We start from the raw sequence: 17,361 nt of genomic DNA, 5'->3' as shown, positions 1-17,361 counted from the left end.
TCATGTCCGAAGTGTGTGTTTCTAAGTTTCTGTAGTAATTATATCTACTATATATCTTTATGCACGTCCTGATTTTGCCAAGTCCGATGTGTTCCTAGGTCAACATATTTTGTTGACCCTGGAACAACATTTTACTCCAAAAATATATTCTTAACCATATCCCTACACCTAAACCTAACCTTAACCATGAGTAATCCCTAAAATCAGAGGAAATGATAGATGAATGACACTGATGTACAAGCACCAAACACTGATTTTAAGCATAAACTTCACAAAATATATAAACTGGTTCTTCAAATCTGATTGGTTAATCACAATGTTGTTCCAGGGTCAACAACGATGTTGTCCCAGGAACATGTCTCACTTGGTAAAATCAGGTTAGGCATATCTTTATATATCAGAAATAATAGTATGCTATTCTAAATTCAGCCAGTGACTTGGTTTCAGAACTATTGTTTCATTCACTTTCTGTGGTGTTTTCTCAATATTTGAAAGGATTCTGAGCTATGAACTAATCCAAACAACTTTGAGATGCATCACAATAGAAGACTGTACTTTCAGGCATTGAACTACTCATTCTATGAAGCACTGGTTATAAAAACAATAATAATACAAATTACTTTAATCTATTGAATATATTGCAACCTATTCACATAATTGTGTAATTTATGTAATTGAGCTTAACAAAAATTCCACTTGGATTTCAGTTGTCAAAAAGGTGTACGACTAATAAAATGTAAAATACAATTAATAGAGGCACCGTTGTAGTTCATTGAAAGCAAAGTCAAATGTTCATGTACACACATGAAGCAGCTTGAGAAGTGACACAGAATTGATAGATTGATAGATGTGTGTGAAAATAATTGTTAATTGTTTTTGTGATTTAATCTGACATGAGATATTTTGGAGACATAATGAACCCCAAATCAAGCACATAGGGGTTCAGTGAATGTGGTGTTGAATGTGTGTAAGTGTGTGAGTGTGTGTGTCAGAGACGCTGTAGAAGGACAGAACACCAACAGACACATCCACATACACTCCTACTCTCTTAGACGAAGTTACAGAGATGTCAGTGCTCTCATTGTGCTCTCAACAGTGAATCCTTTAGCAGAGCAGTACAGAGCAGGATTTGCCCCTGTATCCAAACCAACTGTCATTACCTCCTTTCCTGTTAATTCCTCTATGTTTCACTGATATTTCAACAAAGCCACTCCATTCAGCCTCCCAGTAACAACGTCCAGTCAAACTCTCAACACACAGAACCGGCTCATGTTGCTCAAAGTCTTGTCCAGGAATAGGTAACATTGATCCTGGAGTGCAGTGGTCCTGCAGAGTTCAGCTTCAACCCTAATCTAACACAACAGAACAAGCTCACCAATGTCCACAGGATTACTAAAGCTACAGTTCTTGGAGTTAAACTCTGCAGGACAGATGTTCTTCATGACAGATGTTGCCTATCTCTTATCTAGTCAGTACTATTGCCAAACATACTTGAGTATCTGCAGCTGATAGTTTTCATCCTCCAGTTTGTGTTTGAGTAGCTGGACTCCTGATGGTCCTGGGTGATTGTAGCTCAGATCCAGCTCTCTCAGATGTGACGGGTTTGAACTCAGAGCTGAAGACAAATAACCACAGCCTTCCTCTGTCACCATACAGCCAGACAACCTATAAAAGAACAGGCTCAATTAAACTTGCAAGCAGCGATGAACGGGCCCTCGCACCTGGGCTCACCACCAGCGAGTGGCTTTAGTAAAAAGGTGGACGATGAGAAATAGGCATTTAAACTCATAACTATAAGTAGAATATATCAATGTTTATTCCATATATGTGTCAATCTTCCTGTTGCCAGCAGGTGGTGCTTTCATTATAATGAAATAGTGGCCTTCAGATGTGTTCAGGACAGGACTCTCATCGAACATGTGAAGTTTGGGGAAGATTGAACATTTTATTATATATATATTGAGTTACAACAACTTCTCTTGCTGTGGCGAGACATCAAATTTTGTCATGGCGCCATGGACACGCCCTTTAACAAAAACTCAATATCTCCACAATTTAACATTACACAGGCCTTTAGATTAGACTGACCACAAAAAATACATTAATTTCAAAAAATGTCTAGGAGTAGTTTGTCGCAGGGTAAAACATGTCACTTCCTGTTGCCAGCAGGTGGCGCTATGACTATAACTGAATATGGGCATGTAGATCTTTTAAGGGCAGAAGTCTTATCTAACATGTGAAGTTTGGGGCAGATTGGACATTGTATGTCTGAGTTACTGCAACTTCCTTTTTCATGGCGAAACATCGAAATTTGTCAGGCCGCCATGGACACGCCCTTTAACGAAACCTCAAGTCCTTCGCAATTCCAATAGGTGGCGCTATGACTATAACTGAATATGGGCATGTCAATCTGTTCAGGTTCGGAGTCTTATCAACTATGGGAAGCCTTTAGATTAAAATTTGGTGTTGATCTGAATAAATCTCTAGGAGGAGTTCGTTAAAATACAACGCATGGAAATGACAAAAATTTACAAAAATTGCTCATAAAATTAAAAATTCAAACTGACTTCCTATTGGGTTTAGAATTTTGCTCCAAGAGTCTTTTTTGTAGGTATTGGTGTGTTACGTATGTGTGCCAATTTTCGTGCATGTACGTGAAACATAGCCGGAAGGCTGTTGATTTTCTTAGTATAGGTGGCGCTGTCGAGACATTTTGCCACACCCTCTTCTGAATCAGACAATCTATATCAGACAAAAATTTTCACCAGGTTTGATGCGTGTGCAGTTTCATATCTTTTTGAGCATGTTTAAGCCTTCAAAAATGCGATTCATTTTGGAGAAGAAGAAGAAGAAGAAACAGAACAGATACAATAGGGTTCTCACACCATCGGTGCTCGGGCCCTAAAAATCACCAAAAAAAATAAGAAGAATTTTTTTTTACAGGAACATTGTCTCTCTACAAATGCAATGCAAATAAATAATGCAACATTTAAAGATACGCGCACTTTATTTGACAATTTGTGGAGTGTTCAACTGCGACACCCGCTGACTGCAATGATAGAGCTTGGAATATCCAGGACAATTTTTGTTACATTTTTGACTGGATTCGGCTAAAAGAAGAAAGTCATATAAACCTAGGATGCTTCAAGGGTGAGTAAAACACAAGCTAGTTTTCATTTATGGGTAATCTAACCCTTTACGTTCTTCTTCTGTAGTTTTTTTTTTTACTGAAAGTAACTCAAAAGTAATTCAGGAGTGATGTAATGCATTAAGTTCTTAGACAGTAATATTGTAAGGTAAGAATTACTTTTAAATAACAGTAACAAGTAATCTATAATGTATTACAGTATGAAAGTAACTTGCACAACACTGGTTATGACGACAAACTGCAGTTGAGCTTCACTTAGATGGTTTCTGACAGTTTTGCAGAAATTCTTAGGTTATGCAAACTGATTGTTGCAGCATCTGTCTGGGTGGCTGGTCTCAGACAATCTTGGAGGTGACAATAGTGGATGTGGAGGTCCTGGGCTGGTGTGGTTTCACGTGGCCTGCAGTTGTGAGACCAATCTTTACGTGTCTTTACACGATATTTAAAAAAAATTCTTATCCTAATATCATGCAAACATTAATATTCCACGTTAGGATTCACTCATCTTATAAAACAAAGTAGCTAGCCAATCTCTTTCAGCTTTTGTCTTACCTGAGGTCAGAAGTCACTGCTCCATCACTGAAATTAATATTATGAGGTAGGGATGCGTCACTCTTCATAGACACACAGCTCAGAGGTTTCAGACATGGTGCTGTTTTTCTATTCCTCTACAGATATAGACAGCTATTAGTACTGAAAATATATATAATGTACTCAGGGCAGCATATGAATAAACTTTATACATGAAGACTACAAATGTATTTTACATAAAAGGTCAATCTCACTCTTGCCATCTAGTATCACCAAAACTATTACATTAATAAAATTAGGTATTTACTGTGGTATTATATTCAATGAAAGATCACAGTAGAAATGTACAGACAATTACACCTACTTTACTTTCATTATAAAAGGCACAGCTGTTTTCAGATTTGTATCATTAAAAAAAAAAAAAAAATTGGAATGGCCACAGTATATATTTTCTAAACAAAGTATTAAATATATGTGCTAGATGCGAGTCCGGGGAGGCTTGTCAAGTGCTACATTTCTATTACCCTGTGCTGAAATTAAGACTTTCCTCTATTGTCAGTACACTGTAAAAAATAAGTGTAATTTTAACTGTAAAATTTTGGAAAAACGCTACGGAAAAAAACTGATAATAGGTTAACAGTAAGTTCCCGTACTATATACAGGGAAAAACTGTAAAAGATCTAACAAAGCATTTAATGTAAATTTACAGTAAAATTCTGTTAATTATACAGCTTTTAGAAGTAAAAAAAGAACAAATCAATGTATAATTTACAGTCTAAAACTGTAAACTGATATTCCCAGAATTCCCTGCGTGACACTCCACGTTTGAAAGTATTTTGTTTAAATAATCATGTTTTTAAATAGTTCTTGTTATCAGTTATGTACATTTGAGCTTTATGTTACATCTTCTGTTGCTTAATGAAAGTTTTTTGCATTATTTAAGTATCACGTGTGTTACCATGATGGTGTTTTGTGTTTCCATAAATGTGCACCTTCTATATGTTAATATATACTTCTGCTTGTGGTGAAGCTACTTGTGATGAGCTTTGATACTTCATGTGGCTTTCTCTTATACAGTACCATCTTTATTATTATGGTGGTTGTCAGTATTTTCAAGGTACAAAACAGATTTAATTTTGTGTGTTGTTGAATTTACTGGTTTATATTCACATTTTCTTGTTTGTAAATTACAGCTTTATTTTGTAAAATTAACAGTTTTTGACGTAAATGTGTTTACAGTTTTCTGTATTTTTACAAAATTATTCTGGCAACCACAGCTGCCAAAAAGAAATTTTTTACAGTGTAACCTATGGACTGATTGAGAAATGCTATCAAATTTATAGCAGAATTTGGTAATTTAGGTGTGCTCAAGCTTTCCAGTTCAGCAGGGGACTCCCCAAACTCACAATCTTTAACACCTGAGCTCCTTCTAGTGGATCACCAAGAATACCACGTTTTTTAACGTTATTTTCTGTCATTTCTGAAAGCCCTAAACTCTGTGATAAATGTCTGTTACGATGTTATATAACTTAGAAATAGTGCAATAATATAATAACTATTATTAATTCATGTTTTGTAGTTATCTAATGGGTCCAATTATTTAATGGGTCTCGCTATATACAGGGTGAGGACCAAATCAAATCTCCAGGTTCTTTTATAAGAACCAGTCTGAAAAAAAAAAAAATGTATATATATTCAAGAAGTCTATAAAAGTAATTAAATTGATTCAAATAAGAAACTGAACACTGCCTCAAGCTTCTGAACACAAATGAAATAACGTATTGCTCCTTTATTGGTTCAGTAAAAACATTTATTTATGTCATTGATGTGTTTGTGTAAAACTTGAAACTTTAAGGTAAGATGAGACAGAGACTCTAATATATAATTTGGTGTGTGGTAAATATCATTTGTTGTTCTCTCCTGTAGATTGCTAAATCTGACACAGACATACTGAGCAGTTATTATAAAAAACCCCAATCCCAGCATAGAGGGGTTCAGTGAATGTGGTGTTGAATGTGTGTAAGTGTGTGAGTGTGTGTGTGTCAGAGACGCTGTAGAAGGACAGAATGCCGGCCGACACGTCCAGATAGACACCAACTCTGTTAGATTGTGGTAAAGGTACAGGAATATCAATGCTGATTTTATCATACCAGACAGTGTATCTGCCCTTAATGCAGCTCAAACTCCAGGACTTATCATTGAGTCCATAATCACAGTCATCACTTCTTCCTTTCCTGCTGATTCCTTTATACGTTACTGCTATGTCAACCCAGCCGCTCCATTCAGCCTCCCAGTAACAGCGTCCAGTCAGACTCTCTCCACACAGAACCTGCTCGTAGTGCTCAAATCTCTCTGGATGATCAGGATACGGCTGATGATCTTCCACAAGCGTTGCCTTCCTATTGTTTTCAGACAGGATGAGTTTAGTATTTGCTGTGTTTGAATCCAGTGTGAGATCACAGGCATCTGAACACAAGAGAACAGATGAGAACTGTATCATAGAGAGTATTTAAGCGGTTTCTTATACATATGAGTGTTGTGTGAAGACCTACATTTCCGCAGTCCTGGTCTGACCCTGAAATGTTCTCCATGATTCAAACTGGACAAAAATATACACACACCAGACATTTAAAAATTGTCAGAGAAACAGAACCTCACTAACATTACTGTCAATCACATTTCAAATTGATTTAATGATTTATTTATCAATATCTAAAACATCTAACCTCTTAATACTGTAGCTATAAAAGTTTTTTATTAATATTATTTTGTACAACGTACACCAAGCCTGCATTTATTTGATCCTATGTATAGCAAAAACAGTAAAATTGTGAAATATTTTTACTATTTAAAATGTCTGATTTCTGTTTGAATATATTTTAAAATGTAATTTATTTTATTTCAAACCCAAATTTTCAGCATCATTACTCCAATCTTCAGTGTTACATGATCATTCTAATATGCTGATTTAATGCTCAAAAACATTTATTATTATTATAATTATGTTAATTATGTTATGTATATATTTTTGTCAGGATTATTTGATGAATAGAAAGTTATGAAGAATAGTTATCTGAAATAAAAATATTTTTAACATTATAAATGTCTGTATCATCACTTTTGATCAATTTAAATCATCCTTGCAAAATAAAAGTAGAAATGTCTATAATTTATTTAGCAAAAAAATAATTCAACTTTGATCACAGAAATCAGTTTGCTGCTACTTTTGCTATATTTTGGATCAAATAAAGGCAGGCTTGGTGAGCAGAAGAGGCTTACTTAAAAAAAAAACATGAAAAATCTTACTGTTCAAAAAAATTTGACTGATAAACACTTTATAAGATTTTGGTCCTGAAGATTAGCCATAATCTTAACCTGTAAACTCTGTGGGTCAAAAATGATTGAAAATGCTTCTATGCTTTACAAAAGTACATTGCATTTTTCATGTTAGGAAGTAAGTATTGAAAAAAAATATATATATACGCATGCACACACATGTATCATAAACATACTTGAGTATCTGCAGCTGATAGTTTGTATCGTCCAGTTTGTGTTTGAGCAGCTGGACTCCTGATTGTCCTGGGTGATTGTAGCTCAGATCCAGCTCTCTCAGGTGTGAGGGGTTTGAACTCAGAGCTGAAGACAAATAACCACAGCCTTCCTCTGTCACCATACAGCCCGACAACCTACAGAGATATAAATATTATGTTGCATTAGAATTACACATTAACATTTAGGAAGCTTTTATATCTGTCTTTCCATAGAATGTTGAAGTGACATGCAAAATAAGAATAAATAAGATTAGATCTAGCTTGGAGGCGTGAGAAACAAAAAGTCTCTTGTGGCAGAATTGACAAGTGTTTTCAGTCAAGCCATAGTAATCTGGCTACTGTGAGTCTTACATTTCTTCCAGATCTCCACACTGAGGTACAGAGATCATGGAGGAGACCTTCAACCTGCATTCATCTCTTCTAATTATGTAAATGTAAGGCTAGGCAAGTTTATTTATATAGCACACTTTGTACACAATGGTAATTCAAAGTGCTTAACATAAAAGAAAGCAAAATATTCATGAAGAAATAAAAAAAGCAATTTCTAAAATTTGGAAATTATTTAAAAATTGACTTATTTAAAATTAGTTTAAAACAGTTAAAAAAAGAAAATGATTTTACATAAAATACAGTGAATACGGTACGTAAAATACAGTGCAATCAGTTCGGACATTGCACAGTGCTCATTCAATAAATGCACAGCTAAACAGATGGGTTTTGAGTCTAGATTTAAATGTGACTAGTATTTTAGCACATCCGTATTTTAGCACATCAGTATTTTAGCTGATCTCTTCTGGAAACTGATTCCAGCTGCGGGCGGCATAGTAACAAAGGCGGACCCCCCTTGTTTTGTGTGAACCCCTTGGTATGTAGAGGGTTTGCATGTGTGAGGATAGGATCAGTCCAGGATCACTGCCCTCTCCGCCTCTCCCTCTTCTGACAGCCGCACCACTAGGATATGTATTCTATATCTATTTACACTTTGATTTGAAAGAAAACAGTGCATCCTTTGGCGCTGCAGACACAGAAGAGTGTACATTGCCTTGGTAAAACTAAGATTCGTCAAAATGGCACTATGCTGAAGTGGAGTGACACAGAGAAGATCAATTATTGAATAAAGTTATTATTTTTGTTTTATTTGCATTCAAAATATATTGGCGTCACTTCATTACATTATGGTTGAACCACTGATGGCAGATGGACTGTTCTGACAATGCTTTTCATACTTTTCTGAACCTTGATAGTGTAATTTACTTGGCAGTCCATGGGACAGTCACAAGCCTCCCTGTTTTCATCCAGAGTATCTTAAATTGTGTTCCAAAGATGAACAAAGCTTTTACGGGTTTGGAACAGCACAGGGGTAAGTGATTAATGACAAAATTTTCATTTTGGGGTGGAGTATCTGTTAGGATGAAAGAATCTCACATACTTTGATCACCTTAGAAACAGACAATACAAATACACATGGTCATCTTCGAAACACCTCTCAAAATGGAGGTGCAGGAGACTTCCTTCCCTTCTGACCATTTGTTTCACTTTAAATCTGCTCAAAATTATTACATGAAAATGCCAACACAAGTGAACTAACAGTCATATCTGGTATCATTCGAAATGTCTCAGTGCAACCGGTACAATGGTCTCAATCTTACAAAAGTAGACTAACATATAATACAAATCCTAAGAGTTAAGAAATATTTGCTTACTGTAATGGTAATGCCCTTTCCCAGGGTCTTCCATTTAAATTACCTCTTGTTCCCATTGAGGTGTCTGGGACATGGGTAAATGCAAATTCCAATTGTTTGCACATGCCATTTTGGGGATGTTTTATCTTGGTTTTGTATTTAAAGTGTTGCAGCAAAGGGGTCAGGGTCTTCTGTCAAGTTTAGTCTAGTCACCTTTATTCATAATGCACTTTAAACAAAAAGATTTTGTCAAAGCAACTGAACAGCATTAATTAGGAAATTAATCAGTGAGTAAATAATGTAAAATGACAGTTAAATTTATGGTTCATAATTGAATTCATTGATGTCATTGATCTCAGTTCAGTTTTAATAAGATCTGTGCAATCATTTGCAAACCACTCAACGATATTGCTGTAAATGAAGTGTGCTTTGCCTTCTGTAACCAGAGTAATTGTCCCAACACTTCATACTATGCATTTTTCTAAAAGCCAGGTATCCATCTTACTCTTAGATTCACCTTTGAAAATCGTTTGGATTTGAGACTTTAGTATTTGCAACTTTACATATCTTCTTTTATGCACCTAAAGCTTGTAACATTTTAAAGAGAAAGGAAACATTTAAGTTTAAATTTATGCAATTTTAATTGCATCATATGACCCCTTTAACTAAGTTGTTACATGGTTGACTGTAGGGGACTAAACAGAACCACTATTTAAATAATGGTAAGCATGGTCGACCTATTATATAGTTAAGTCATAACCTCTGACTAAACTAAACCTCAGGTGCCCGATTATACTATCAATTTAAGTGACGACGTGACGTGACATACAGCCTAGTATGGTGACCCATACTCAGAATTCGTGCTCTACATTTAATCCATCCAAAGTGCACACACAGCAGTAAACACACACCCGGAGCAGTGGGCAGCCATTATTCTGCGGTGCCCAGGAAGCAGTTTGGGGTTCAGTGCCTTGCTCAAGGGCACCTAAGTCAGGTTATTGCCGGCCCGAGACTTGAACCCACAACCTTAGGTTTAGGAGTCATACTCTCTAACCACTAGGCCACGACACCCCCTAATCAGGCGCACTATAAGTTATGTCATGGACTGTCATCTGCCAATGGAATTGTAGTGTTTTGACACCTTTCAAACACTGGTCATACTTAGGGCATTTCCTAAACCAAAGAATTCCCCTTCTCAAAGAACCCAGGTTATACTCTTAACGAGACACTTTTATTAAAGAAATTAATTTTTACTTATTTGGTGAGTAAAGGCCATTTTTCATCACTATGTATTTAAAAAGCCTGCATCACATGTTGAAAAACAATATGTTTGAACATGAATCACATGAGAAATAGCTAAAATAGATAATTATTTGCCCCAGTAAAATAGATTCCCACATTTGGGTGCTTGAACTGTGTTCACAAACCTCAGTATCTCTAGCTGACAGTTTGGACTCTTCAGTCCATCGGAGAGCAGCTTCACTCCTGAATCCCGCAGATCATTGTTACTCAGATCCAGCTCTCTCAGGACACAGTTTGAGGATTGTAGCGCTGACGAAACAACATCACAGTCCTGGGCAATGATATTAAAGCCAGCAAGACTGAAAATGAGATAAACACAATTTTCAGTGAAAAGAAAACGGACTCTACTCTTATCTGACTTTTTTATATTCAAATTTCTAAATTTATATAAGTTAAATTACTATGAACCTTATAAATTATAATTCAGAAAGAAATTTATTGGCAAGTGTGTTTACACATGCAAGGATTCGGTCTTGGTCAAAGGATCTTCCAGTGCAGAAGGTACAGACATAGTGCAAATATACATGATAATGTAGACATAGATTTCAGAGAGGATTGTTACTTTGCATAAAAATATTTATTTTTCATTGTAACACTCACAGGGCTTTTCTGCAGTTGAGTACAGCTGGTATCAGTCTTCTTCTCCCCTCATCTGATGTGTTGTATTTCTTGAGGTCCAGCTCATCCAGCGGCTCCTCTGACATCTGAAGCATGTAGGAGATTGTTGAGCAGTGAGCAGGAGAGAGTTTCTTCTCTGAGTGTTTGTCTGATTTCACAAATTCCTGAATCTCTCTGGACAGAGTCTGATCTTTCACTTCCAGCAGACAGAGGAACAGATTGATGGATCTTTCAGTGGAGAGTCCATATCCATCTTTGATCTTCTCTTTAATGTACTGTGTGGTTCTCCTGATGCTCTCTGAGCTGTTCTCTGTGTGTGTCAGTAGATCCTGTAAGAGTCTCTGATTGGACTCCAGTGAGATGCCCAGAAGGAACCGCAGGAACAGATCCAGACATCCATTCTCACTGTCAAGAGCTTTTTCTACCCCTCTTTTTTGCAGATTATGCAGAGAATCTAAACATGCTTCTGTATTGATGCTTATGTGGTAGTAAAACACATGGAAAGCAGCAAGAAACTCCTGAACGCTCAGATGAATGAAGCTGTAGACTTTCCTCTGATGAATCACAGGTTCCTCCTTAAAGATCTCAGTGCAAATCCCAGAATACACTGAAGCGTCAGTGACATCTACACCGCTCTCAATCAGGTCCTCCTCATAGAACATCACATTGCCCTTCATCAGCTGTTTGAAAGCCACTTCAGAAAGTTTCACAATCACTTCTCTGTTGGACTGCAGGAGTTTCTCTGGATCTCTCTCTTCATACTTCTGGTTCCTCATGTTGATCTGAATCAGCAGGAAGTGGATGTACATTTCAGTCAGAGTTTGAGGGATTTCTGCTCTCAGATCTTCTTCCAGGAGCTTCTGAAGCACAGTGGATGATATCCAGCAGAAGACGGGGATGTGGCACATGATGTGGAGGCTTCTTGCTCTTCTGATGTGTGAGATGATTCTGCTGGCTTGATGCTCATCACTGATTCTCTTCCTGAAATATTCCTCCTTCTGAGGCTCAGTGAATCCCTGAATTTCTGTCAGACGGTGGATGTATTTGGAGGGGATCTGATTGGCTGCTGCTGGTCTGGAGGTGATCCAGATAAGAGCAGAGGGAAGCAGCTCTCCTTTCATGAGCTTTGACATCAACCCACCCACTGATAAAGTCTCAGTCATGTCACAAGCTTTCTGAGCGACTGAAAACATCAGTGTGATTCTGCTTTCATCCAGACCATCAAAGATGAACATAACTTTACACTCCTCATAAATCTGTGAGTCCAGATCTTGAAGTTCAGGATGAAAGTCCAGCAGAAGTCTGTGAAGACTGTACTGATGATCTCGGATCAAGTTCAGCTCTCGAAATGGAAGCACAAACATGAAATCTACATCCTGATTGGCTTTTCCCTCTGCCCAGTCCAGAATGAACTTCTGCACAGAGACGGTTTTTCCGATTCCAGCGATGCCTTTAGTAAGAACAGTCTTGATCTGCTCTTTCTCCTCAGATCCTGCTTCAGCGGAGGCTTTAAATATGTCATTGCAGTAGATTGGAGTGTCTTGTGAGGGTTGTGTTCTGGCTGTTTTCTCCATCTGTAAAACCTCATGTTCTTCATTCACTCCTTCTCTCTCTCCCTCTATGATGTAGAGCTGTGTGTAGATGCTGTTCAGGAGGCTTTCATTCTCCTGGAGTTTCAGTCCCTCACATAATCTCTCATACTTGTTCTTCATGCTGGTTTTGTGCTGGTCTTTGACTCTCTGTAGTTCATCATCTACTGGATTCTGCAGATCTCCAGTCTCCTCCTGAAAGTGAGCAGAACTGGATCCTCTCATGACTTGTTCTGGATCTCTTTCTGTACTGAACATATTCTGATGGTCTGGATTGGTTCCTGTAGAAACTGTGTCAGGTGCTACAGTACAGATCTCTTTTCATAACTCAAAATCTGGACTGAACCTGGATGAGGTTTAAAAATTGAACATTTTAAACATGAAAATATCTTGTTCATTAATAAACAACTGCAATGATTATAATATAATTTATAATAGTATCCTTAGAATTCAGGCCTTAGAAATACAATACAATACATAAATAGCCTTTTAAATAGCTCTTTATTTAAAGCTGCAATCTGTAAATTTTGCCTCTTTGTTGCTATCTCTCTTTGAAAACCTGCAATTGCAGCTGTGTGCAGAATTATCTTCCTTGTGTTGGTTCTGTGGTGGCTCGGCTCCAGCATGGATGAATCTAATGTTTTGAGGAGTATGTGTAATATGCAAGTATAATGTGTAAGTATACTGAAATGTCTGGTCTCTCACTCATTGTCCAGTTCAGTCATGGTTATTAAGCAAGCATCAGTGGTGTCAAAAGTACTGGCATTCATTACTCAAGTAGAAGTATAGATACTAGGGTTTAAAAAGACTTTTGTAGAAGTTGAAGTATCAACTCAAGCTTTTTACTCAAGTAAAAGTGCAAAAGTACTGGTTTAAAAAACTACTTAAAGTATAAAAGTAAAAGTAATGTAAGGGGAAAAAATGCCATTAAGAACAAAAGCTTAGGCCGCACCACAGGGGCCTATTGTGTACTACCCCACCTCCTCAAAAAAACATTTTTCTAAAGGCCCTAGGCCATAATGACTATAATGTTGTATTAAAATGTTCATGTTGAAAAATTTGGGATGCACTAGGCTTCCTGTTTCAGCCGCATTTATGAAAATACAAAAATGGTGTGCACATCCCAAACATCCAATTAGGACGCAGGTGCAAGACAACTGAATGATATAGACAAATAAAGAAATGAAGTCTGAACACTAAAAAATACTTCTCCAGAGAAATTTAATCAAGCAACGTTTCGACCATCAGGTCTTCATCAGCCGCATATATGCCCATTTAAAATGAACACACTTTAGTACAATGCAAATACATTAAAGGACTAGAGATATGATGACTAGTTGCCAATAAGTATTGTTATGGTGCAAAAAGTCAAACTTCAGAGGCTTGTCATCAATAACCTTTAATGGAATGTAAATGTACATCCAAGCTTAGCTGCAGGAATCTGCGAGGGCAATGGACAAGAACATTGGTGCAGGCTTAGTGACAATTACACTTGTATGGTTGTCTATTTACAGTAAACATTATAGTGCTGTCAAAATGAATGATTAATCCAAGTGATTAATCAAAAACTAAAACTGAAAAAGAAATCATAATCCTGATACTTTCTTGATTGATAGCTTCTTGTATTTGGTGCATACGTCTGCTATGTCCAGTGTTCGGGGGGTAACGAGTTACAAAGTTGGTATAGCCTACTTTTCACAACATTGTCAATCGCATCGTCAATCGAAAACGCTAATTTATTCAAACGTCTCGCTACCAAACTACCTACAGTAGCTTAATTTGTGGAGGACGAAGATAAAGCACTCATTTGGTAAACGAGCCAGTGAGAAATAATAACTTTTAAGTAGGGTCCAGTGCCTTTTCGATACTTTTAAAATGGTACCGGCTCCTAAACGGTGCCTGAACCGATACTTTAAAAAAAAGAAAAAAAAAAAAAAACTATGGATAACTTTAAAGAACATTACAAATATTTAAAATAAATCCATAGCTTTTCACCTTGGATGCTTTCATTTCCCAAGTTGTGTTTCCCTTAATCTAAAGCTAATAAATGTATTTCACAATCTGGGTCATTATTTAATACAAAACCACACATAATATTTCTACTGTATCTCTGTCAATCACTCTGATATTTAGCTAAGATGAGTGCTGTCTGTCACTGTCTTTAATCAGTTCTGTGAATTACTCTATGGTCATTCTTTATAAAGTAGCAACAAGGTCATTTTTAAAGTCTTATGGAAAAATTAGTATTTTCACCCCAAAAAGGGTTTTAACCCAGTTATTTATATCTTTTGCTGTAGTTTGTCAGTAGGAAATATCAGTTTGCCATTCATTTTAATAATAATCTAGTGTGATTTTGAATGCACAAGCAGGCTGACAATGACAAAATGAATGTTTGGAAATGTAAACTGATATTTTATACTGACATACAGCAAAATATATAAATAACTGGCCGAACACCATTATTTTAAGTGAAAATACTAACGTGTCTAAGACTTTTGCACAGTAGTGAATGTATAAAGTACGTATGATTAAATTAAGTATATTTAAATAAGTGTAATTAAAGTATGTGTTCGTTCATATGTGTTAAGGGCTAGATTTTCGCTGGAGGAAACGGCTGTGGTGTGATGAGCGAAAACTTTACAGATGAGAAACCGACTGCTACCTCGTGACCTTTTGGAAACTGTATGTATGACAAAGAACTGCACAGATATGGATATTCTAAAACTCTATCGATAAACACATACCTTGTGTCCTCTGTTTGTTTAAGTGCGCATGCGCTGTTCAGTTCGCGGTCTGCGCCTCTGCGGATTGAAGAGCGCGCTGAAAGACGGTAGGAGACCGGTCTGACGCTGCTTTCATGTGAAATTTAAGCGGACTGACTCTGAGGCGATCGGATACCAGTTCCATGCCCAACCCTACTTTTAAGAAATATATTTTTGATAAACGAACCCAAAACTGTCTATGTCCTGGCTGGACTGTGATGTGATTTGTGTCACGTGCAGGTGCGATGGATCGCGTACAGACCAATAGGGTGTCGGAATGGTATTTGTTTATACTTCTCATCCAACCACAATCAAATTCACTCCATCCGGATGGCACGATTTATCTGGATAGGGTTTTTTTTAATGATGACAAGCCAGAATGAAAACAAGCCGAAATGAAATAGCAGTAACGAAGCTATTTTTAAAATGTAAGGAGTAGAAAGTACAGATACTTGCCTGAAAATGTAAGGAGTAGAAGTAAAAAGTCGGCTGAAAAATAATTACTCAAGTGAAGTATAGATACCCCAAATTTCTACTTAAGTACAGTAACGAAGTATTTGTACTTCGTTACTTGACACCTCTGGCAAGCATGTCTAGTACCTCTACTAAAAAGTGCACACTCAGGTCAAACTAACACGCAAATATGATTAACTCAAGTGTGAAAAATACAACACTTCTCTCAGACCTGACAGGTCAGAAAAAAAGCTATATATATATAACCTAAATAAAAATAAAAAATCACTATAAAATAATTATTCACATGTGTTTCATAAACACATAATCCTTTTTGGATTACAATCCACCATAAAAATTAAATATTTGATTATGCCAGCTTCTGTGAGAAAAGGCTATTAGCGATCTTCAACCTGAAGGAACCTGACATGTGACACTGTAGTAGCCAGGACAACTTCTTTTTTTTTGTTTAAAGACGTGACGTTATGATGTACTAGCTGTACCACTCAAATTATTATTATAAGATAACTGTTGTGAAACAGGCTAAAGTAAGGCGATAGTTTTGGACACTGGCTGGTTATGCACTTGTTCAAATGTTGATTTCAGATCATTTTTAACCAAAAAAAAAGGTTATAGACTGCAGCTTAAATATTGTATGTCATTTATTAAATTCCATTTAAAACATGATGTGATCATCTAAACATAGTCATCATCTTCGTATTACCTTAATGTGAAAATACAGGTTATTGGGATATTTAATTGAGATATTAATTTCAGACATATGATGAAACTCTATCTAAAGTATAACCATATATCTATACACTAATAAATAAATAAATAAATAAAACCTTGAAACCTACCTTGAAATGTTTTGATCATAAGATGGTCCTCATCTGTAATTGTGTGTAAGATACTTCTGTGATTTACTGTCAGTTCCAGGCTAATGTTCTGCTCTTCCTGCTTCATCAAAAATCAAACATAAGGCGTGTCATTAAAAAGAACAAATGGCATGTGCAAAAGCACAAAGCTATAAATATCGTTGTGCACTAGTTTTTGTCTTCCTCTTTCTAGCCTTGTAACTTCAACATGTGCTGATTTTGTTCCTCTCTTTTTGGTCTGTGGTCCAACAGTGTCTGTCTCACTATTTTCTCCCATGGATTTTTGCTGAGTTCATACTTCTGTAAAACAAATAAGGCTGTAGTGTTTCCTTAAGAACCTCGGTAGAATTTTTAATTCATCATGAAAATGTTTTTTTTTTTCTATAGAGTTGACCAATTCCAACTTCAGCTGCAGGTGTAATGGACATCACTGATTCTGTCGGTGCATGAGTGGCTATCCTGAGATAAATAAACATATTATAAAGAAATACATATTTTAAAAAAACAAAAAACAATGTAAAAGTTCTAGCAATTGTGAAGTGTAATTTCAAATGTTCATTTTGTTCATAAATAGATAAATTCTTGTATAATCTCTTATTAAACTCTATGTGCTTGTCTGTCCAAAAGGGGGCGCTAAATGATCAACAGATAATATGATCCCTTTTTTCTTCTTCTTTTTTTCTGATCCAGTTTGATAAAGAGTTCATACAAATGCTTTTGTGTGCCAAAACAGTGTTGCGGCCTCTATCTCCAACATTAACATTCATGTTGTTTTAAGTTCCTCATTCATATGATTTACAAATTAATTAAATTGCATACTGATAACAGTTAGAGTTTTTATTAGGAA

At 36.4% G+C, this 17,361-nt stretch overlaps 1 pseudogene; it reads right to left on the bottom strand.

Annotated features, from left to right (window-relative positions):
• Window positions 1–5,453: 5,453 nt before the first annotated feature.
• LOC113083715 (NACHT, LRR and PYD domains-containing protein 3-like) lies at window positions 5,454–16,611 on the bottom strand (annotated as a pseudogene).
• Window positions 16,612–17,361: the final 750 nt, after the last annotated feature.

Source organism: Carassius auratus, unplaced genomic scaffold (genome assembly GCF_003368295.1).
Source record: "Carassius auratus strain Wakin unplaced genomic scaffold, ASM336829v1 scaf_tig00039250, whole genome shotgun sequence".
Classification (NCBI taxonomy): domain Eukaryota; kingdom Metazoa; phylum Chordata; class Actinopteri; order Cypriniformes; family Cyprinidae; genus Carassius; species Carassius auratus.
The sequence above is the reverse complement of the archived record's forward strand: the minus strand, read 5'-3'. Positions and strand labels throughout refer to the sequence as shown.